Source organism: Chlorocebus sabaeus, chromosome 17 (assembly GCF_047675955.1).
Source record: "Chlorocebus sabaeus isolate Y175 chromosome 17, mChlSab1.0.hap1, whole genome shotgun sequence".
Lineage (NCBI taxonomy): Eukaryota > Metazoa > Chordata > Mammalia > Primates > Cercopithecidae > Chlorocebus > Chlorocebus sabaeus.
The window spans coordinates 18,553,761-18,579,018 of NC_132920.1; the positions used below are offsets into that span (position 1 = coordinate 18,553,761).

A 25,258-nucleotide genomic window follows, 5' to 3' on the forward strand; every position below is an offset into this window, starting at 1 on the left:
ACAAAAAAAATTTCTATCAACAGAGTAAACAGACAACCTACAGAATGGGAGAAAATATTTGCAAACTATGCATCTGAGACAAATTTTAACTAAACTTTTGAAAGACAAAGAAAAAAGGAGTCTTGAAAGCAGCAAGGGAAGTGACTCATCACAAGCAAGGGAACAATAACAAGATTATCAGCATATTCTTCATCAGAAACTTTAAAGGCCAAGGCTGATGTATTCAAAGTGCAAAAAGAAAAAACAAGAATAATTTATCCAGCAATATTGTCCTACAAAAATGAAAGAGAAATTAAGACATTTCCAGATAAACAAAAGTTGAGGGAGTTCATTACTGCTAGAACTGCCCTGCAAGAAATGCTAAACAGAGTCCTGCAGGTTGAGATGAAAGGACATTAGACAGTAACTTGAAGCCATATGAAGAAATAAAAGTCTCAGTAAAGGTAAAGAGGGGCAATTATAAAAGCTGGTGTTACTGTAACAATGGTTTGTAACTCTGCTTTTTGTTTCCTCCATGATGTAAGAGACTGATACATTTTTAAAAGCAATTATTAGTCTAAAAGCTAGTAGTGTTATAATTTTGGTTTGTAATTCAACATTTTGTTTCTCTATAATTTAAGAAGTTAATGCATTAAAATTATTAGTTTGTTTTTGACACACAATGTATAATTATATAATTATGTGACATGAAAAATTGAAAGGAGAGTGGACAGAGATGTAAAGGAGCCCCGTTTTTATGTTATTGAAGTTAAGTTGGTATGAATCCCAATTAGAATATATAACTTCAGGGTATTAAATGCAATCCCTATGGTGACTACCAAGAAAATAGAACATATGCATAAAGGAAATGTAAAAGGAAACTATACAAAATTTCACTATAAAAAATCAACTAAACACAAAAGATAATAATGCAGGAAATGAAGGTAAAAAAACCTATAAGGTATGTAGAAAACAAACAGCAAAATGACACAGGGAAGTGCCCCCTTATCCATCCACCTTAAGAAGGAAGGAAATTTTGACCTATGCTACAACAGGAATTAACCTTTAGGACACTATGCTAAGTGAAATTTTCCAGTCACATAAAGACAAATACTGTATGATTTTGTTAATATGAGGAACGTAGAGTAGTCAGAATCACAGAAACTGAAAGTAGAATGGTGGGGGCCTGAAAGTAAAATGCTGCTGCAGGGGACAAATGGGGAGTTAATGCTTAAAGGGTTTAGAGTTTCAGTTTCGCAAGATAAAAAGAGATCTGAAGATGGATAGTGGTGATGGTTGTACAACAATATGAACATACTTAATACCACTGAACTGTACTCTTAAAATGGTTAAGACCATAAATTTGATATATGTATTTTACCACAATACAAAAAATTGGAAAAAAGCTAATGTATTAACGTATTGTTTAGGGTCTAACATTTTCCAAGTGCTTCTCTATCTCTGCCCTATGTGAGGGCAGGAACCTTGCTTAATGTATCTTAGAGATGTGTCCACAGTGCCTGCACAGGGCCAGGTGTTGTGACAGACAATTAAAAACAATTGTTAAATATTGCTGAATGAGTATTTTCTTATTTAAGTATTACAACTGCCTTATGGGACCATATAGAACATAACTAGTTCTATGTTCTGTAAAGTCACCGGGAATACTGAATTAGTGAATAGTGAATACCAAACCCTTGCTCTTAGGGCAAATACAGGGTGAGGTTTCTTTGAGCCTCTGGTCACAACATTTTCATCAATTAATAACCTTGTGCATTTCTGTTTAAAGATGCCTTATTTAATATATATTGTTGATTCATGGACATCAAGCTCGCAGCCAACAGCACTATGACTCATGCCTGAATGAAGCTTATCTAACACAGGCGTTTTCTCTGTAGGGCACATCACAGCCTTCTTGTGCTTACAGACAGTAGACAGCACTTCAGTGCTATGGTTGGGGGTCATTTTAAATAGCAAAATCACCAAGAAAAAGCACAGAAATGTGAAAAAGGTGGCACTAAATAGACCACAAAAAGTATACCTCTTTTCAGTATCAGGGCTAAAGGCAGAAAGCACAGTGTCACCTTGTTCTCCCTCAGCTGAGCACATTCATGTCAGATGACTTTGATTTTTTGCCTCTCTGCATATCTGTGAATGACCATGAAAGCGTGGTGAGTATTGATTTTTTTGGGGGGAGGGCGTTTATAAATAAATATTAGGGAGCAAGGGAACATGCAGATACAGAATTTGAGAGTGATGATTTCCTGCATTAATAGGTCCTTTTTGCGTGCTTAGAAAATCCAGAAAGAAAAGTTTTTCAAGTTCAAAAAGATTTGTCTGAGGTCATACGAGTAGAACTGAAACCTAAGCCTTCTGATTCTGGGTCAACATCCATGCCAGTATCCAATGTTGCTTTCTTAAGAAGTGGAGGAGGGCTTATGGTCAAACTCAGGAGCACACAGATAGCACCTATTTTTGAGCAGTAGGTAGTATCTGTGCTTAAAGTTATCAAGTTCTATAATTTGAAATTGCATTGACATTCCTACAAATTATCTCTCTTGTAACTTATGTTACTCATTTATAATAAAAACATTTATAAATAGTCACTGAATCCTACCATGACTGTAAAAGGAAAAGTAATTGGGGCTTATTCTTCTCAGATGTGCATTGCACCAGTGCAATGGGAACGTCATGACTCACTGCCCTGTTTGTGGGGGACTGCCAGCCAGTGCTTGTTATATACAAGGTTCCAGTTCTAGGAGGAGGCTGAAGAAAGAAGATAAAGAGGAGATGGGCAACTGCCTTCAAAAGTATCTTGGGGTTATTCTGTGTTGTTTTGGTGCTTTCATCTTCTATAGAGGCCAGCTAAGTCAGGGTGCTCAGCTCTAAGTACAAAACCCAAATTGGTTAGATTAAGTCTTTAATTTCTTTTTCCATTTTTTCTAGCTTTATTGAGGTATGATTAATAAATAAGAGTTTTATATATTTATGGTGTACAACTGATGTTTTGATACATGCATATATTGTGAAATGATTATTGTGATCAAGCTCATTAACATATCCATCAACTCACATAGTTACCCTTTTTGGTGTGTATGCGGTGAGAACATTTAAGATCTACTTTCTTAGAAAATTACAAGTATACCGTACAGTCTTATTAATGATAGTCATTGTGGATGATTTAGTTTGCCATCCCAAGATGGCAAAACACAGCTGTGTATTCTAATGTTGGGAATGAGAAGGTAATAACTATTCCTTTTGAAATATTAATTGGATGATACTCCACATATTTTCCAAAGACACTTTCCAAATTGTATTCTGTAGGACATTAGTATTCCATGAGATCTTAAAAGATACACTGTAAAAAAAAAAAAAGTGTTTAAGGTGAAGAGAGTTTGGTAAACATTGGGTTAAATGAAGTTAAGCAGTTTTCTTTAATGCAGGTTTCTTGGAACCACTAATAAGCCTGTATGTGTGTTCACTCCGTCAGAGCAGGTAACTGTGGGACACCCAGAAATGTCTCTTGTTCTGCAGATCATGGTTTGGAAAATGCTGTTGTGCAGTATTGTGTACAAAATTCCAGGGAAAGTGAGAGAAGACAGAGTTAAAGTTTTCATTCTGCTGAGATGGAAAAGTCCGGTGAGATTGAGTTATGTTCTCTACCTTACACTACTGGAGAATCCTAGCAGGTGAAACTACACCTGCAGCAGCAGTTCTCTTTGTGGAGAGACAATGTCGGTCTGCCCCATGCAGTGTATAGTGGGTAAATCTAGTGAATTTCTTTCCTGAACCTAGGGGGTACTGTGGAGGCTGCAGGAAAGATTTCCTCTACAACCAAGAGTCAAGCAAGGACTCTTGGGAGTGTGGGACTTGTAGTGGTTTGAATGGTGGTCTCCCTTAACCCCAAATTATATGTCTAACTAGAACCTGTGAATGCAACCTTATTTGGAAACAGGGTCTTTGCAGATGTGTTTAAGTAAAGGATCTGAGATGAGACCATCTTGAACTTCTTGAAACCAAGAAGAGGAAAACAGTGTTCTACATGCAAATTTTCTAACATAAGAAAGAGGTTATCTAGATGGACACTAAATCCAAGGATAGGCATCTTTATAAAAGAACAGGCAAAGGGGGATTTGAGATAGAGAGAAGAGGGTGTGAAGATAGAGGCAGAGATTGAAATTATGTGGCTACAAACCAAGGAGCTCCTGGAGCCACCAGAGGGTGGAAAAAGCAAGGAATGGATTCTCCTCTAGAGGCTTTAGAGGGAGCACAGTCCTGGTACTGTGGGAGAATTGAAGGAAAGGTGTACATGGACTGTCTGGAGAGCAAGGCCACCACGGTGGGAAGGATGCTCTACTGCATGGTAAAGGGTTAGAATAGGCCACTTCTGGGAGAGTACTCCAGCAAGGAAATAAAATAAATTTCCCTTGCCTTGTAGAAATCAGTTGGGAGTCTTTGGAATGGGTGCAGAGTGAAGGCAGCACGAAGCAAGTGTGATCTCTGACTGCTGCTGACTCCCACATCTTTCACGACAGTGGAGCACTCTTGGGACACTGCAGTATGAGTTTCAGGAAAATGCACCGTAGTGAAAAGACATTCCACATATTCAGCCATTGCAAATGAAGCAGAAAAAAGTTGCTAACCCCCCCCTCCAAAAAAAAAAAAAAAAAAAAAAAAAAAAGGTGTTACTGTTTCTACCTTCTAGGAGAATGGCATAATGTATTATTTCCAAGGTAATGATTCTATTGCTTTGAAATAGCCCTGATGGGACTTTTGATTGAGAAAAACAAAACTTTCCTGGGCATACTGAGGACAAGTCAGGATGAGACAGAGCTCATGTTTTACTGCTCTGCATAATAAAGTAAGATAGATAGAGGGGGCTAAGGTCTGTGAATGGAAAGGGAAGGGGGGGGTGTGAGGAGGATGGAGTAAGAGTGACAGGTCCTAAGAACATGGAGGGAGGCTGTGTGTGACTGATGGAGAAATATGGTCCTGGGAGATTTCTTGTAGTCAAGAATGGTCCATACAATACCTTTAGTTGGCATTGGAAGGAAGTTGTTTCCTGCTCTGTGCTATAAGTACTGTCTGTTACTCTCAAGATGTCAGCAAAATTCTATACACAGCAATCTTGTGTTAGAGATGCTTTAGGAGTTGCAGAAAAACCATGCTATCAAGTGGTGGGGAACTGGGAGGCAAGAGGATGTCTGTCACAGAAACTGGCGATAGAGGGGCTGGCAATGGCAGAGATGCAGGGTGGAGTGGACTGATTCAGGGGAGGCAGAGGCAGACCTGAGGGAGGTGCTAGGCTTCCTGCTATGTGTGACCTGGGAGCTTTATCTAGATATTAAAAAGAAGTTTCGGCCAGGCACAGTGGCTCACGCCTATAATCCCAGCACTTTGGAAGGCTGAGGAGGGCAGGTCATGAGGTCAGGAGTTCGAGACCAGCCTGACCAACATGGTGAAACCTCGTTTCTACTAAAAATACAAAAATTAGCCCGGCGTGTAGTCCCAGCTACTCAGGAGGCTGAGGCAGGAGAATCACATGAACCCAGGAGGCAGAGATTGCAGTGAACTGAGATTGTGCCACTGCACTCCAGGCTGGGTGACAGCGAGACTCCATCTGAAAACAAACAAAAATCCCAGAGGGTTCATCACAGAAAAATGGGGGTCATTCAGATTGACGGTGTCTGGGCTTCTGAGTAAAGTCAGACGTGCTCAGGATTGGGGCGTGGGTGGGTAGGATTTGGGTGTGCTTAATTGAGGCAGATTTGTGAGCTTATTATACAAACCAGAGTTCATTGCTATATTATTTGAACTTAATATAACTCTTTGGTAAAGCACCTGCCCTATATTTAGAATATTCTCATGAGGCTGTGTGTGTCTATGTTTGGAGGGTGGATATTAAGGATGGGGAAAGTGGAAGGAAACTATGCCAATTAATAAATGCCATGAAACCAATGCCTTGTGGAAAACTATGCAAGAAGACTGTTCCTGGTGGTGCAGAAATATGATCTCACTTGAACAAGGAACAGATAAATGGAAAGGCAGAGTAACAAAGGTATTGGTTCAGTGGGAACCACTGACCATGACTGCAGAAGGAAAAGAAAGTTTTAGGCCAGGCACGGTGGCTCACACCTGTAATCCCAGCACTCTGGGAGGCCAAGGTGGGCAGATCACGAGGTCAGGAGATCGAGACCATCCTGGCTAACACGGTGAAACCCGTCTCTACTAAAAATGCAAAAAATTAGCTGGGCGTGGTGGCGGGTGCCTGTAGTCCCAGCTACTCGGGAGACTGAGGCAGGAGAATGGCGTGAACCTGGGAGGCGGAGCTTGCAGTGAGCCGAGATCGCGCCACTGCACTCTAGCCTGGGCGACAGAGTGAGACTCCATCTCAAAAAAAAAAAAAAAAGTTTTAACCTAGGAATATCCCATTCAATATTGTATCTGAAGTCATTTTGAGAAGAAGAGAGTGATTGGTTTGAATCTACTAGGTAAAAACTAATCGAAGTAATAATTGATGTTATGTGTGTTCAGTCTGCCATATTGCCATACTTACTATTCTTAGATATAAAGGTTTTAAATATCCAATAATAGGTAAGGGTGAAATATCATCCAAGACTGAGATTCCGTTTCACCCAAGGCTGTCAAATTTGTGGGAGCATAAGTTAACACGAAATTAAATATTGTTGTTTTAGCGATTATAATGATATGCTAAACAAGGGCTACTTTGGGGAAAAAAAAAAGCCTGCTTGTATATAGAGTACTTTATTATGTCTTCCCACATGATTAGGTTGATGTCTGGGTTTCCGATTCTTTCTGAGGCCCGAGATACGATTAGATCACTCATTCCCAACTGGTCATTTCTCTCTGTGGATGGGAGAATCAGTGCTAATTGATACTTTTTATATTTAATTACACTTAATTACTTCTGTCTGGCTGCCCTGAAACCAAGAAGAGGAAAACAGTGTTCTACATGCAAATCTTCTAACGTAAACATTTCTTAACCTTATTTGCTTCAAGATTGGTCCAAATATAGAATCTTTAAGATAAAAGCTGTTTAAAGTGGTTACTTATCTGTATTTTGGTCCTGTCTCTGGAGCCTGTCTTTCTGGAAACCATTTGTGAGATTTCTGTGATAGGGAATTTGCTCATTTTCTACCTCCCTGGCACCCACTCTTCTGTGTTAGGTCTTAATATATTCATTTTCCAGTCTTTTTGTTAGTTTGCCTAAACTACATCCATAACCTTTAAGTCCATCTTTCTACCTCTGAACCATCAGACACAGGTCTTTGGTCACAGTGCTCTTCCCAATGGCTTTGAGAATATCACCACCCCTCTTTCAAAAGGAAAATGCTTTTTGTTTTTTTTTCCTTTTTCTGGATAAAATTCCCTACCTGGTCCCAGTGTACTGTTCTAGTTTCCTCCTATTCCCCTGTGCCAGTCAAGCTGTTTTATTTGCCGTCTCCTGATGTCCTGCATTTTACCCATCTGGAACTCACTCTTTTACTCCTCTCTGTCTCTCTGAATCCTGACACCTCTCAAGGGGCAGATCCCATCTCTCCTGCTCTGGATGCCTCCCCTGACCACCCCAAGTCTGATGAAATTTTTGCCTTCTTTAATATCCTAGGAGTGTATTGTCAAGTGCATTGATTTGGAAATCCAGAGAGTCAACTAGGGAGTTCAACAGAAGGAGGCCTTGGAGGCTGGGGTGGGGGGAGAGGGGGTGAGGTGGGGAAAAAAAAAGAATTCCGGTAAAAACTCTGCTACTTACAGGTATAAAGAGTTCAGGTAAGTTTACTAATCTTCATTGATTCTCCTTTTTTTTTTTATTGCTAAAATGGAGACAGACTACTCTGTCTACTCTTTGTGGTCATGAGGATTAATAAATGTCATGTATATGTAAAAGTCCTTGTAATCTGGAAAGGGCTATACAAGTGTAAATTATGATATCTGCTGTTAGAGATCTCTGTTACTGAACTGACTCACTGTCAAAACCTTCCTTTGTTATTTGATGCCTCCCATATCTATGTTTAATCAGTATAATTCACTTCACCAGCCAGGGTACAAATACAGTAACATCACATAGTATTTTTCTAATTAATTACTTAACTTACTCTCTACCTACTCCCCTACCATGTCTACCATGATTAACAGGAAGTCTGTTACCTCCCTCTCAGAATTCCCCAATACCCACCTTCTCCAATTGTTTAAGAACTAAGGGTTTACTCAGCCCCCAAAGGCAAGTCTTGTTTTTAAAAGAAAGGCAGAGAGAGAGGACTAGAAGTTCCAGTGAGTCCACTGTTGAACACTGGTTTCTCCCGGTTTGGTAGATACTTCTGCATTCAGAAATAATCCTCTTGGCTGAGTGCAGTGGCTCATGCCTGTAATCCCAGCACTTTGAAATGCTGAGGCAAGAGGGTCACTTGAGGAGTCTGAGACCAGCCTGACCAATTAGCACTGATTCTCCCATCCACAGAGAGAAATGACCAGTTGGGAATGAGTGACCTAATTGTATCTCAGGCCTCAGAAGGAATCGGAAACCCAGACATCAACCTAATCATGTGGGAAGACATAATAAAGTACTCCATATACAAGCAGGCTCATATACATGGGGAAACACCATCTCTACTAAAAATACAAAACTTAGCTGGGCGTGGTGGCATGTGCCTATAATCCCAGCTTCTTGGGAGGCTGAGGCAGGAGAATCACTTGAACTGGGAGGCAGAAGTTGTAGTGAGCCCAGGTTGTGCCATTGCACTCCAGCCTGGGTGATGGAGCAAGACTGTCTCAAACAACAGAAAAGAAATAATCCTCTTGCAGGCCCTGATGCCAATATATGTGGAAGCTGTGAGTCCCCCATTGTGGCAGCATGGCATTCTGCCAGTGTCTCTGGCAGCCATGGAGGTGACAGCTCAGATCTCCCTCCAGGAGAACATGCTGCAGGCAGCAGAGCTGACTGAGGGCCTCCACTATGTCACCTTTAGATGGGGTGGAGGTGGGAGTAGGAGGCAGTAACCAGAATCAGGACATTTCTGCCTAATACAGGTGCTTCTAGCAGGCGACTTCGACTCAGACATTTCCCATGAACCTGGCAGAGACTTCCTCAGAGCTTCTCTGTGCTCTGGGGCTCTTCCTGCCTTACCCACCTTGCTTTCCCCTCTCCTTTCACAGTGTCTGTCCTGCAGCATGGTCTGAAGACTCCCCACATCATCATCATCATCATCATCATCTTCTTTTTTTTTTTTTTTTTGAGATGGAGTCTTGCTCTATCTCCCAAGCCTGAGTGCAGTGGCACGATCTTGGCTCACTGCAACCTCCACCTCCTGGGTTCAAACAATTCTCCTGCCTCAGCCTCCTGAGTAGCTGGGATTACAGGCATGTGCCACCACACCCAGCTGATTTTTGTGTTTTTAATAGAGATGGGGTTTCACCATGTTGGTCAGGCTGGTCTCGAATTCCTGGCCTTGTGATCTGCCCACCTTGACCTCCAAAGTGCTGGGATTACAGGCGTGAACCACCATGCCCGGCCTCACATCTTCTTTTTTCCCCCCTCCCCTTTTTCTTCTATAGGAGCATTTCTCCTGACAAATCTCTTCCATCTCTAATCCTGCCTTGGTATCTATTTTTAGGAAGGTCTGAAATGACACAGAAGGGGTCTCCAGCCTCACTTCATACTCACCAGAAAGGGGCTTTGTGCCCCTTCTTTCCGGGATAGCTCCTCTCGGGGACTCCCCTTTCCTGTCAGTGGACCTTGGCAATGTCTACTCTGGTCATTCTTCACAGATGTTCCATCGTGAATCTCAAGGAGCTCGGGTTGCGTTTCCCAAAGAATCTTCAGAAGACTTCAGATTTCTTTCTGCAGATTTTCTCACCCCATCCCCAGAGCTGAGCAACATGGGGAGAGCCATCTTTTGTGTCTACCTCCAGTACATAGGTCTTGTTCTACGCTCTCTCCAGAGCGAGGGGGTGCCCATTACCCCGGCATTTTACAATTCAAGGCAGAAGCAGTTTAAATTATTTTTTTCTAAAAATGAACAAACAGAAAACAAAAATCTGCCCCAGGTGACTTGCTATTTCCACCCTTAGATTATTTAATAGAGGCTCACATGGTTTTAGGCATCCCTCAGACAACATCCTTTTCATATATTTTGTCTTCACCGTATTGCAAGCTTCTTGAGAACTGCTTTTTGGGTTTCAGATGGTTCATTTGTAAAACCGAGGGCTAGATTACATTTAAAGATCCCTTTCAGTTGTGTGATTTCCAAGGAAGATATAATACTAGAGATGGGCTAGTAAATGATTTTCTTCCATTAGATACTGTGTTTATTCTGTTTGATAATCTACCTGACACATAGCATTTTCTAATTTACTCACAGGCATTGCATGGTTTGATCCACATACCTGCCTTGTGAAATGGCAGAGTAAATATCCACTGCCTTTTACATGTTAGAAACTTGAGACTTGTTGAAGTTAAAGGACAAGTCCTAGATCCTGGAGGAGGCTCTGGGTTTGGTGCCTGTTGTCTGACTAATCCTCTAATTGAAATGCCTTATGATTTTATTTTCACGTCCTGTCCTATAACTATACACACAGTACTCTTCATGCAGCACCTTTATATTTCACTTATTCTCAACCCTCTATACTGGAGGCAAGGGGCAAGTAAAGGTATTACAGATCCAAATACCTGAAAGAGCCAGGCAGGATAAGATAGTGAAGCAGGATTAGGCTCCTGCAACAAGAGGGCAGGGGACTATGGCCAACTGAAGAGCACAGGTTCTGTCTAAAAGGGGCAGTCCCTGTTAGCCCTACCACATTGTTGACACTAAGGAATGCTGGCCCAAGGTTGCCAAATTTTTAGTGCTTCAGGGAAGCTGGAAATATATATATCTTAATGTGAAATTTGCATTTTAAGATATCAAAAAATTTTTATTTTTTTTGTTTTGTTTTTTAATTTTTTATTTTAAAGATAGGGTCATGCCATGTTGCCCAGGCTAGAGTGCAATGGCATGATTATAGCTCATTGTAGCCTGGATCCCCTGGGCTCAAGCGACCCTCCTGCCTCAATGGCACAGGCATGCATCACCACATCTAAGTTTTCTACCTTTTGCAAAGGTGAGGTCTTGCTATGTTGCCCAGGATGGTATCAAACTCCTGGCCTCAGGTGATCCTCCCACCTCAGCCTCCCACAGTATTGGGATTACAGACGTGAGCCACTGTACCTGGACAAAATAATTTTAAAAATATTTTAAACCCTGAAAGTCTCAAACACACACACACACATATATAGATGGTGTTTGGTTCCATAGATATCCAACTTAGATACGACTGCTTTGGAAGTACGAACTATGTTTAATTGACTTGAGGGGGCTGAGGCAGGAGGATTGCTTGAGCCTAGGAATTCAAGACCAGCCTGGGCAACATAGGTAGACCTTGTCTCTACAAAATATAAATTAGCCAGGCATGGTGGTGTGTGCCATGATCCCGGCTACCCGGGAAGCTAAGCTGGGAGGATTGCTTGAGCCTAGATGGTTGGGTTGCAGTGAGTCAAGATTGCACCACTACACTCCAGCCTGGGTGACAGAGAGAGACCCTGTCTCAAAATCAATAAAGAAAAACAAACAAAAAAACTAACTTGGCAAGTTTCCCTCCAAAACATCCTATGAAATGATTTGATGAGTTTTGCTTTTATTAAAAGTTTTATATAAATAGCAACAAATAAGAATAGCTACCGATTGTTGGATGCCTGCTATGTTCCAGGGAGTATGCTTGATGCTTGACACACATCATTCAGGATTCTTCTAGTGACCTTCTGAGGTGTCTATGATTATCCTTATTTTACAGACAAGGAAGCTGAGGCCCAGAGCTGACCTAATATGTTAAGGGCACAAAGTCAGTAAACCCAGATTTCTGGCTTTTTATTTAGTGTGTTCTTGCTTTTTTATTTATTACATCATATTTCCAATATCCTCAGAGAAGAGAAAAAGAGTGAAATGAAACGTGTGGTAATGCCCCTATTTTGAAACAAATCAAAGTGGTTTCTATATGAACAACTTAAAAGACAGAGTCTTCTTTTTTGAGATAGAAGAGACATCCTTATCTTTGGGAAAGGCGGAGGAAGGGGAAAGAAAAGGAGATATCTCACAATGTGATGAGCTCTTCTTTCTTTCCAAAACTCTAAGCTAGGAATAGACAAGGCCCCTAATCAGCTAGTGTCTGACTGTTGTGTTCAGACTCTCCGTTTGCTTTGACCATAATGTTCTGTGAGATGTCCACTGGCTTACTCCTACTATCTTTTCCTTCTATTTCCAGAAAGCAAACCTCAGAAGGAAAAAAAAAAAAATCTTTGTTTAGGGTCTGAAGTCAACTCCAAATATAACAGGATCCCAATAACTTCCCCCACCCGCTAGGGTTTAAAACCACATTCCCTCTGCCCAGATGGCTGCCGCAGAAAGATGCAGCATTCACCCACTGCTTCCTCCTTTTGTTGACTGCCCCCTGATTACAGCTAATGACTCCCAGCTGTAGTGCCTCCAAAGACTTGGGAAAGATGAATCTTTAAAAAATAATCTAATAACTAGACTCCTCCAGGGATGGGTGGGGTTGATGCCAATCCTGTTGGAGCACTGCCTCATTCAGAATCTAGCTGGGCCGTATGGTGTGTGCCTTGGAAAGAGAGGAGAGTTGCTATGTGCATTCTGAAGACCTCTCGATGTTCCCTGTAAGAATCTCGTTGACTCTATTTTCTCACCTTAGTTGAAAAAAAATCTCGAATACTTAAAAAAAAATTTAATGTATGTAACATAGACTTTGGCTCCTATACAGAGAATCTGAGGAAATGTCTTTTAGAGCCATGACTATCCAAATTGGGTGTACTTTAGGATCAGTATCAAGGAGAATTTTTCAACATGGTTTTATCATATAAATAAGTAGATGTCTATGAAGTTTTAAAACTTGGCATTCTGGAGTTTCCATTTGTGTTTGAAATGCCAGGTTCTCTGAAAAGTTGACTTCAAATACAGGGATCCATCAGAAAGAAACAAATCAAAACTCAAATGACATCAGTTATGAAAACTATCTGGAATAGCTTGGTAGAGATTGATAGGTATTTTCTTCTTTCTTCTACTTCCCTGATTCCTATTTTTCTTCCTCCTCCTCTTCTTCTTTGTTCTTTTCTTCCTCTTTTTTCCTCTTTCTCTTTCCTCCTCTTCTTTTTTTTTCAACAACAAAAATAACAACCTGAAATGCTGGGTGAGAAAGGCGGGGAGTGAAATTTTACCAACCTGAAATTTGATAGTTTTTCTCAAACCATTTTTCTAGAAGTGTTTGATGAAGTTGTCCCCTAAGACTGCAGATATAATTTATTCCATAAGCCCACATTGAACGTCTCCTGTGAACTAAGCCAGGTGCTAAATAACTCATTGGGTTCTTCATGTTCTTTCAGAGTAATGATTGAATAAATCACATTCTTGAGCAACTTATGACTCTGTTGTCTAGTTCTGTAATGATTTCTTTGTGGAACACCTTATCTTCCTGGAAGGTCATGTAGTTTACTAAAAAGAGAGTGAGCTTTGGAGTCAGAGCTAAGCTTGAATTGTGACACTGCGCCTTACTGAAACTTTCTTTCCTTTTCTTTTCTTTCTTTCTTTTTTTTTTTTTTTGAGATGGAATTTTTGTTCTTGTCACCCAGGTTGGAGTACAGTGGCACAATCTTGGCTCACTGCAGCCTCCACCTCCCAGGTTCAAGTGATTCTCCTGCTTCAGCCTCCCAAGTAACTGGGGTTACAGGCATGCACCACCACACCCAGCTAATTTTTGTACTTTTAGTAAAGACGGGGTTTCATTATGTTGTCCAGGCTGGTCTCGAACTTCTCAGGTTATCGACCCTTCTCTGCCTCCCATAGTGCTGGGATTACAGACGTGAGCCACCGCTCCCGGCCCCTTACTGAAACTTTCTGAGCTTTACTTTCATCATCTGTAAAATGGAACTTGCAAGTTTGCTGTGAGGAACAGCATTCCGTTGCGGTCCCGGCAGGCTGTTGAAGTGCATCCTATAGCCCTCCTTTTAAAAACCTCCATGTGTTGCTTAATGATGGGTGTGTGTCCTGAGAAATGCATCTTTAGATTATTTTATCATTGTGCGAACATCATAGAGTGTACTTATGCAGACCTGGATCATATAGCCAGTTACTATACAGCTAGGCTACATGATACAGCCTTTTGCCCCAGGCTGCAAACCTGTACGGCAGGTTACTGTACTGAATACTGTAGGCAATGGGAACACAATGGTATTTGTGCATCAAACATATCTAAACACAGAAAAGGTAGAGTAAAAATACAGTATTATAATCTTATGGGACCACTTTTATATACGTGGTTCGTTATTGACAAACATCATTACGTGGTCCATGACTGTACTTTTATTATGGTCTTCATTATTATACCCCCTGTTCATTCTGGATTTTCTACAGCCCCAATTTTAGTTAAAATGTTTTATAGTGGCAATTTGTTACAAATACTATCTAAAATTAATTATTAATAAATAGGTATGTAAAGAGGAAAAGTAAAATTCACCTGACGTGTACCCTGGTTTTTGATTCAGAAAATATGATAATAGTATTTAGCACAGTTTGTTTTATATTATATTACAATATAATATGGTATGATTATTTAATATATTTGTATGCTTATATAACAGAATACTACAATTCTAACTCAGATCATGTTCCCTAGTCTATTAGGAAATGCAAGAATATTCCATTGCGCTTAAAGATCCCTGTGATTGTCAATGGCTGACATAGAATTTTACTCAAACAAGATGCTCAATAAATGTATGTTAAATTGAACTGAATTTGTGAATCGATTTATCAGCCTATTTCCAGGCAGCAATGGACTCTTTTTTGGGATTCTTTAACCTGAGAATTAATTGCCCCCTGGAAGCTTAGCTTCATTTTATCTAAAACATACACATACTTGAGTTAAGACTTTGTGGCAATGAGCTTTATTCACCTCTTTTTCAAGGGATTTCAGTGACACACACAGTGTAAACAACTTGTCCTAATTTATCCAGAACTTTTCCAGTTTTAGCATGAAAAGTCCTACTTCTCAGGAACACCCTCAGTTCCAGACAAATTGGGATATTTGGTCATCTCAGTGTAAAGTGAACTTGCTTTTCTTGAAGATATGCTGAGAGTGTCAGGGAAAGTGAAATACCATGTTAGGATTAATTATCCTGCAACTACAGGGGACAAGGGTTGTTATTTCTGATTTGTAACTAACATAGACTTTTTAAAAAAGAAACACCAAGGTGAAGTAGAGTCTTGAGATTTATTATATACATATATAAAAACTTTCTACGTATATACACATCTATATAAAACACACTTTCTTTTACTGATTTTATATATATGTATAAAATATATATCAACATATAAGAATGTTTCTATATTGGGAGGCTGAGGCAGGGCGACCACGAGGTCAGGAGATTGAGACCATCCTGGCTAACAAGGTGAAACCCTGTCTCTACTAAAAATACAAAAAATTAGCTGGGCGTGATGGCAGGTGCCTGTAGTCCCAGCTACTTGGGAGGCTGAGGTAGCAGAATCGCTTGAACCGGGAAGCAGAGCTTGCAGTGAGCTGAGATCGCGCCACTGTACTCTAGCCTGGGCGACAAGAGCGAGACTCTGTCTCAGAAAGAAAAAAAAAAAGACTGTTTCTATAAATAGGAATATATTAATAGAGACATCTATACTTATATATTATAAATTTATATAAGTATATATTTATATATGTATAATTATATATATGAAATCATTCAAAGGAAGTTTTTATAGTGCCGTCAACTGCCCTAAGGGAAAAAAGATAGGGGAGTGTGGAATTTCATTATAAAGTGCTTTCAGTTTTAACCTTAATTTAATTTAATTTAATTTTTTACTTATTTTTTAAATTTTTATTTCATCTTAATCTTCACAGTAATCATGAGAGATAGATACCATTACATTATTTGAAAGACAGGAATTATGGTTTTAAAAGCTGTGGCTTGGAAGGCATAAGTCCTTTCCAAGGATCAATACCTTTGGAAGATCTTCCATTGTTTTCATTTTATATAAATGATTAGAAGCCTACAAATTTGAAAAATTGGTCTTCCAGAATTTCTATTTCAGCTTTGAAATGTCAGATATTTTGAAAGGCTGGTTTCCAGCACTTGACAGATTCAGTGTTCTGCTCTGTTCTAGAATACACTTGAGTATGCATAGTGTAGGCTAATGCACAGGGTCAGCTGAAAAGGCCTGCTGCTTCTTTACAGTTACTACCAAGGCTCAACCCTTAGAATGCTGAGAAAATCTTCAGCCTGATTCAAGGGAGGGCTCTTCTGGGAACGAGTTCAATGAAACCAAAAGAGAACTTACTATGAGAAATTTATTTAAGATTCTGACTTCAATGGAATCTCTTCTTTCTAAATGTGTTATAAAATCCAGAGAAAAATGTTGCATAGTATTATGAATGGCTACTATTTTTGCCAGCTTACTAAAGGGACAGATACAGAACTCAGCAATTCCTTTACACGAATAGTTTCCTGCCTCCCTTTCTCCCTCCCTCTCTCATTCTCTCCCCAATTCCTCCTTTCCCCACTTCCCCATTCCCTCACTTCCTCCCTTTCTTCCTTTCTCTTTTCCTCCTTCCCTCCCTTCCTTCTTTCCTTTCTCCCTTTCTTCCTTCCCCCTTTTCTTCCTCCCTCCCTTTTTTCATTTATCTCTTTCTTCCTCTCTCCCTCCCTCTCTTCCTTCCTTCCTTCTTTCCTTTCTTCCTTCTTCCCTTCCTCTCTCTTTCCCTTCTTCCTTCCTTCCTTCTTCCCTCCCTCCCTTCCTTCTTCTCTCCCTCCCTTTCCTCCTTTTTCCCTCCCTTTCCTCCTTTTTCCCTCCTTCTCTTCAGCTTCCTTCCTTCCTCCCTCTCTTCCTTCCTTCTTTCCTTTCTTCCTTTCCTCCCTTTCTTCCTCCCTCCCTCCCTTCTTCCTTTTCTTTCTTCCTTCCTTCTTCCCTCCCTTCCTTCATTCCTTCCTCCCTCCCTCCCTTCCTCCTTCCTTCCCTCCCTTTCCTCCTTCCCTTGCCCTTCTCCTTCCTTCCTTCCTTCTTCTTCCCTTCTTCCTTTTCTTCCCTCCCTCCCTCCTTCCCCCCCTCCTTCCCCCCCTCCTTCCCCCCCTCCTTCCCTCCCTTCTTCCCTCCATCCCTTTCCTTTCTCCCTCCTTCCCTTCCTTCCTTCTTCCCTCCCTCCCTTTCCTCCTTTCTCCCTCCTTCCCTTCCCTCCCTCCCTTCTTCCCTCCATCCCTTTCCTTTCTCCCTCCTTCCCTTCCTTCCTTCTTCCCTCCCTCCCTTTCCTCCTTTCTCCCTCCTTCCCTTCCCTCCTTCCCTTCCCTCCTTCCCTTCCCTTTCCTTCTTTCCTTCTTTCCTTCCTTCCTGCCTTCCTTTCTTCTTCCTTCCTTTCCTCCCTTTTTTCATTTCTCTTTCTTCCTCCCTCCCTCTCTTCCTTCCTTCCTTGTCTCCTTTCTTCCTTCTTCCCTTCCTCCCATCCTCCCTCCCTCCCTCCCTTCCTTCCTTCCTGCCTTCCTGCCTTCCTGCCTTCCTGCCTGCCTGCCTGCCTTCCTTCCTTCCTTCCTTCCTTCCTTCCTTCCTTCCTTCCTTCCTTCCTTCCTTCCTTCCTTCCTTCCTTCCTTCCCTCCCTCCCTTTCTCCCTCCCTCCCTTTCTTCCTTTCTTATTTTCTTCCTCCCTCCTCATTCCCTACTCCCTTGCTCCTTCCAGCCCCGTCTGTCTTCCTTTTTTCTTTTTTCTTTTTCTTTTTTGTTATTTGGGAGGGTTGTGTGCCTCACACACCCCTTCTGTGATTAAAATCTACTCCTTGATTTTAGGGGGTGTGGGCATGTGATCTAGATTAGGCCAGTCAGATTCTGCAAACAGGAATTTGAATATTGACATCAGGGACAAAAAGCAACTGGAGCTGGGTCGTGGGTGGCTGGGCCGTGGGTGGGTGGTTTATGGAAGAGCTTCTATGCTGACCCTTGGAGCTGCCCATGTTTTATGTACTTCCTAAGTTCTAGTGGTCACATTGTCCATAATTTGGTGAGATATCTTTCCACTACATTAATTGCTTTGCTTACCATTAGTCAAAGTTAATTTATGTTGCTTAAACTAACTCAAAGAACCTAAACTGACTAGACATGCATTATCTGTCTTAGCCTCTGCTCTCATCCTACATAGTAGGCATTATTTTTCACATTTTACAGATGAGAAAATGAAGCTTTGTGAGGTTAACTGTATGATCTTAATATGTTCAAGATCATATAGTTAGAAAGAGGCAGAACCGGTTGGTGGTCATGTTCAACTTAACCTGATACCTCAAAGCAATATTGCATCTACTCTGCTTTAATGGCTTAAAATGGAAAGAAAATGAACAGTTGGAAAAAACATTCACAATATTTGAGACAATTAACAAAGCTTAATAACCATAAAATATAGAGAGTCTTTAGGAATCAATAATAAAAAATTTAACATGCTAATGGCAAAAATGGGCAAAGGACATGAATATCTATTTTCAAATAATTACTAATAATTTCTCCTGTGAAAAATGTTAACCTCACCAATAATACAAAAAGGCAAATTAAAACAACTGCATATCATTTTCAACTATCTTATTGATAAAAACAATTGTAAAACCAAGTTTTCACAAAAATTTAGTGATTTAGTGAAAACTTTTATTATATAAGTCAAAGTAGAAAATGGTGCAAACTTTAGAGGGAAAAATTTGTTTAAATACATTTAGAGTCCCAAATTTGTTCAAAGCCTTTGATTTAGACACTTATTCTAATAATCAAGAATATACAGAAAGATTTATGTATAAGGGCACTTATCATGTTATTTATAATAGCAAAAGTTAGAAATAAACTAAATGTCTAATGTAGAAATGAGAATAATTTGGAAAAGCTTATGATATGATGTTACATTTCTAAAAAGTCAATATTTCACTTTCACCTTCCTCCTCCTCTTTTCCTTCCAGCCTCTAGTAACCACCATTTTACTCCCTACTTCTCTAAGTCAGCGTTTTTAGATTCCACATACAAGTAAGATCATGTAGTATTTGTCTTTCTGTGCTGGCTTATTGCACTTAACATAATGTCCTCCATGTTCATCCACGTTATTGCAAATGATAGAATGTCCTTCTTTTTAAAGGCTGAATAGTATTTCATTGTATATATACCACTGTTTTTTTTTTTTTTTTTTTGAGATGGACTCTTACTCTGTCACCCAGGCCGGAGTGCAGTGGCTAAATCTGGGCTCGTTGCAACCTCTGCCTCCTGGGTTCAAGTGATTCTCCTGTCCCAGTCTCCCACCCCACTCAGCTGATTTTTTGTATTTTTAGTAGAGACAGGGTTTTGCCATGTTGGCCAGGCTGGTCTCGGACTCCTGACCTCAGGTGATCCGCCTGCCTCAGTCTCCCAAAGTGCTGGGATTACAGGCGTGAGCTACCATGCCCGCCCCCATTGTATATATGCCACATTTTATTTATCCACTCATCTGCTGATAGACACTTAGGTTGCCATGTCCATGCTTTCATATCTTGGCTGTTGTGAATAGTGCTGCAATGAACATGTGAGTGCAGGTTATCTCTTTGACATGCTGACTTCAATTCTTTTGGATCCATACCTACAAGTAGGATTGCTGGGTCATATGGTAATCTTATTTTTAATTAGCTTGATTTAGTCCTTCTCGATTGGCTCTAATTTCTCCAGTCTCTGGAAGAGCTGATAGGTTAAAGTCAAAATAAATCTGAGCATGTTTTGGTGCACATATATCAAAACATCACATTGTATGCCATGAATTTTTTTTAATTGTATCAATGTAAAAAATGAAAAATGTTTAACCTCACCAATTACACAAAAAAGCAAATTAAAACAATTGCATATTACTTGCATCTTATAGATTTAAAAACTATAAAATCAAGTTTTTGCAAAAATTTAGTGAAAACTTTTATTATATAGGTCAAAGTAAAAAACTGTGCAAACTTTAGAGGGAAAGGTCTTCAGCTGCCCAAAAGACCGCTTACACACCAGCCTTTCATCCTTACATTGTATCAATTAAAAAAATAAATGAAGAGGAGTTTTTACAAAGTTTTAAGAAGCAAGAGGCTCAAATATTCACTCACTCATTCAAGAATTATTGATTTGGCACGTACAATACAGAAGGCATCATTCTAGGCATTGGAGAGACTGCAGTGAACAATATACACAAATACATTTGTGATGTAGGAATTATGATCCCTACTGTGCATACATATAAAGCAGAGTCTAAGGGATAGAAAGGGATGCAAAGGAGGTGGCACATGAACCAAGATCTGCATGAAGTGCAAGAGTAAACTATGAAAACAGACAAGATTCCATTCATGAAGTATTGCCATAATAATACTTGGTAGTGAACCACCCCCAAACCCAGTGGTTTAAGATAAATTAACTCATTATCTCCACATAATTTATTCTCTTTGAGAAAGGTAGGCAGGGTTTAGTTGATTCAACCTGGGCTTGGCTGGGCTGGATATGAAGTTGAAAATTGTGCCCAGGCCTGACCATGTAAATCGTACACCAGCAGGTCAGTGGGGCATGTTCCTTTTGATGATTGCAGAGGAGAAACAAGAGGACACATCTCACCACATAAGCATATTGCCAGCTGTTATTTGTGTCACGTTTGCTAACATCCCATTGAACAACATAAGTTGCATGGACAAACCCAATATCATTGGGACAGGGAAGTATATTCCACCCAGAGTAAGAGAAGTAAGGAAGTGAATATTTGGTGAACCATAATTCAAGCAGGTCACCCGAGGGAAGAGCATCTCGGGTAGTGAGAAGTGCATGTGCGAAGGTACTATGCTGGAAGCAAGCCTGACCCAACAACATGGCTGATGGTGTTAATACAGAATAGGCAAGGAAGAGCGGGAGAGATGAAGCAGGCAGGTCTGGCTCACACAGAGTCTCTGAGGCCAAAGTTAGGGAAGGAGTTTAGATTCTATGGGAGGGTAGTGGGAAGTCACTGGAGGTTTTCAGTAAACACATGATAATCTCATTTACATGTGCAGAACATGATCCTAATTTTACATAAAGAGATGTACCTGCATAGAAAAAAGAAAAACTGAAAGAATATATACCCAGATAGAAATGGTGGTTATCTCTCAGCAAAGTGACTATGTATAATTTTATATTGCATTGCTTATACTTTGTTGTAGTTTCCAAATATTGATAACAATCTTGAATTTATTTTACCAATAAGAACAAGTATTATCTTAAAATAAAAAGAAGATTCTTATAGGGATCCCATAGAGAATTAATTAGCAAGACACATCAATGGCCTAATAATCTAGTTTCGGCTCTAATTTCTCTAGTCTCTATACTTGGAAGAGCTGATAGGTTAAAGTCAAAATAAATCTGACCATGTTTTGGTGCACACACATATGTTGGTACATATATATACACACACGTACGTCTTTCATTTTATTATGTAATATTTCACATACAGAAAAATATAGACACCAATATAACAAAAAAATCGTGTATGAATCACCCAGCTCAGACATGATTTTGTCTTATTTGCTGCAGCTCTACCTCCCTCCCTTCCTTCTCCTTTCCAAATAAAATTCTTTATTTTTGAGACAGAGTCTCACTCTATCGCCCAGGGTGGAGGGTAGTGGTGCAATCTCAGCTCACTGCAACTCTGCCTCCTGGGTTCAAGCAAATTCTTCTGCCTCAGCCTCCTGAGTAGCTGGGACTACAGGCGTGCGCCACCACACCCGGCTAATTTTTGTATTTTCAGTAGAGATGGGGTTTCACCATATTGGTCAGGCTGGTCTCAAACTCCTGACCTCGTGATCCACCTGCCTTGGCCTCCCAAAGTGCTGGGATTACAGGTGTGAGCCACCACGCCTGGCTCCAAATAAAATTCTTATCAATATAGTTGAAGCCTCCATAACCAACCAGATCTCATTCCTCTTCTGTCATCCACAGAGGTAACAACTATCTGGAATTAGGAGTTTTAATTCCTGTGAATACTTTACACTTATATTTATATGTATTCATAAACAATTTGTAGTGTTGCTTTACCTTGCTTTTCATCTTTACTACATGATACATTCTGTGCTTCTCTAACTTCTCATTTTCAAGGCTATTATGGAGCTGAGGGTGGGACAGTAGGGATAGGGGAAGTAGAAATGATACAGAGCTTGCAGTTCTTACTGTTTTTCTTGAATAAGTGCTCCCTGGATTGCTGAAAACCTTTGGCTCACTTCCAGCATTCGGAAAAAGTTGAATCTGAAAATTTTGCCAGTGGTCTTGTTGCTTTTATGGAGGAGAGAATTTTCAGAAGTTCTTCCCAACTATTTTCACTCCTGTAACCCTTTGGCTCATAAAAATTTTAATGGTAAAATCTAAATCAAGTATTAACAGGTAAGATGAAGTCACAGAATTTTTTTAATCCTTTTTTTATGCAATGTCAAAAAATTAATGTTAACTCTGTCATTCAGAGGAAAAACATTTTTTTCACCATTCATGCAATGTCAAAAAATTAATGTTAGCTCTGTCATTCAGAGGAAAAACATTGTTTTTCACCATGTAAAATGAATAATGCTACTCATATGTATTTGGAATTCCAGCCCACTGTGAAAATGAAAGCCAATAGTGATAGACAACTTTTCATGCAACCAGGCAAAGAAATTTGATGAAGAAACTCTATCATTTACAGAGTGCATAGAGGATGAGTACCAGGAAAGGAGACTGAGATGTATTGGTCAAGAAACTAAGTTAGCAGATTGTTAAGTCAAGGAGGCAAGGAGGATCTTTTGGTAAGCGGGAAAAACAATGCTGCATGTTTTGAGATGTCAAAATAAAAATTAAGGGTCCATTGGATTTGATACCATGGAAATCATTGATCACCTTATAGAATTGTTTGGGCGTAGGTGAGTAGTGCATGTGAGAGAGAAGTCAGACTGGAGTGGATGAGAATTTTAGGACATGAAAGTATGGGGACTTTGACTCTAGACAATCCTTGGAGAAGTTTGCCCAGAAGAGAGGAGACAGTAATAGTCTTTAGTTAGAATGGGGAAAAAGCACATGAGAGAAAATCTGGAGATATCTGAACGTGGTTGAATCTGGTAGAAAAGAAGTTGACCATACAGGAAGATACACTCAATAAACACAGTCCTTGACCAAACCAGAGGATGGTATCTGGGATGCAAGTGAAAGACATGTTGATGTACGTAGGGATGAAAGACAGTTGTGTAAGTGGTCTTTTGGGAAGCTGAAGGAGTTACTGTCTGATGGTTTCTGCTCCTCCAAGAGGTCATCTGCTAGATGGTAGAGGAAAGATTGATGGTAGTGAGATTTGGGAATACTTGAGAATCTGTGAAATTGAAGTGGAGAATGGGAGAATTTGGTGATGGGGATGATAATGTTTTGGGGCAAATTTCAGGGGCCGAGTGAAGTTATTAACCATAAATTTATGGTGATTCCAGTCAGCCTGGTTGGGCAAATTCCTCTGGTAATACTTAGCAACTTGTGAGACATTCATTGAGATGTAGGATATTGAATTCATATAGATTTGGGATTTTGTTAGGTAGGTGCAGCTAGAAGATAGTGGAGCAAGAAAGTTCCTGAAGACTAGCAAGAGAGTGGCTGATATTATTAACCACAGAATTGTAGATAAAAAAGGAAGGAAATGAAGCCTAGAAGGTGTGGAAAAGGAGAAAGTAAAGTAGGAAGTGCTCCAGAGGTTTCTATAGGACTGACAACATGTGTGTTGAGAATAACTTAGGGTATAGGTGGAACAGCAGTGGCTTGTGGTCAAAACTGCCTTATGCTTATATTAATAAGTAGCTCCAGAGATGGTGCAGTTCAGCAGTTCTGAGTGATGTCAAGTATGGGAGGGTGGCTGGGTGCAGTGGCTCATGACTGTAATCCCAGCTACTCTGGGGCTGAGGAGGGAGGACCTCTTGAATCCAGGAGTTCCAGGCTACCGATCACACCACTGTACTCCAGTCTGAGTGACAGAGCCAGACCCCATCTCTTAAAAAAATTTGGGAGGGTGCTATAGACTGAATGTTTGTGTTCCCCAAAGTTTATATTTTGAAATCTTAACCCCCAATATGATGGTATTAAGTGGAGGGATTTTTGGTAGTTAATTAGGTCATGAGAAGGGAGCCCTCATGAGTGGGATTAATACCCTTATAAGAGATGCCAAGCTAGGTGCAGTGGCTGACACCTGTCATTCCAGCACTTTGGGAGGCCAAGGAGGGAGAACTGCTTGAAACCAGGAATTCGAGACCAGCTTGGGCAACGTAGTGAGACCCCGTCTCCATACACACACACACACACGCTATTAGCTAGATGCAGTGGGTTGCACCTGTAGTCCCAGCTACTCAGGAGGCTAAGGTGGGAGGGTCACCTGAGCCTGGGAGGTTGAGTCTTCAGCGACCTATGACAGTGCCACTGCAGTACAGCCTGGGTGGCAGAATGAAACTCTGTCTCTAGGAAAAAAAATAAAAAATAAAAAAAATAAAAAGAAAGATACCCTGGAGAATCCTTTGCTTCTTCTGACATGTGAGGAACACAGTGAGAAGATTGTGAGCCAAAGCGGGCTCTCACCAAACGTCAAACCTGCTGGTGCTTTGATCCCAGACTCCCAACCTCCAAAACTTGAGAAATATTTTTTTCTTATTCGTAAGCAACGCAGATTATAGTATTTTGTTATGGCAGCCAGAATGGACTGAGACAGAGGAGGTAGCCAAAGTGGAGTGGAAGAGGAAGTTTCTGAAGCCATGAAGTAAGATTGGCTATGAAGATAATAAAGTCACTTAAAATTTAGGGTCAAGAGAAAAACTGCAAGCCAGTTGCCAAAGAAGTCAATGAATACAGCCAATACAGTGAAAAAAATGTTGAAATTTGAGTCTGGAGTTCTGGACTATAAATTCTCCAACCATACTCAGTACTGCCTTGATCTTCCTATGTTTACCACCATGAATTATATGATAATAATTTTTAGAGTTTCTCCTTTAACTGATTATAAGCTCCTTTAAGTTCAAAGGTGGTGCCTTGTTTATCATGTATGAATCAGATTACTTGATGCCATATATGCAATACATTTTATCTTGGTTAAATGAATAGGAGAAAATTAAACAAATAGGTGACATTTTGGAGGATAGACATTCCTATTTCTCTGATTGCAGTTTTAGACTACGACAGACCTCGTTCTC

At 40.3% G+C, this 25,258-nt stretch overlaps 1 long non-coding RNA gene across 9 annotated transcripts in view; it reads left to right on the plus strand.

Annotated features, from left to right (window-relative positions):
* Positions 1-326: 326 nt before the first annotated feature.
* LOC119626796 (uncharacterized) overlaps positions 327-25,258 on the plus strand; it is a 201,514-nt gene continuing 176,582 nt past the window's right edge. For 3 of the 9 annotated variants that reach the window (XR_012089054.1, XR_012089055.1, XR_012089056.1), the window contains exon 1: positions 327-443. This is a non-coding gene — a long non-coding RNA (uncharacterized lncRNA). Of the gene's footprint in view, positions 444-1,752; positions 2,151-2,639; positions 2,790-25,258 lie in introns of those variants that run through there. The other 6 variants (XR_012089057.1, XR_012089051.1, XR_012089053.1 and 3 more) reach the window with 6 other exon arrangements.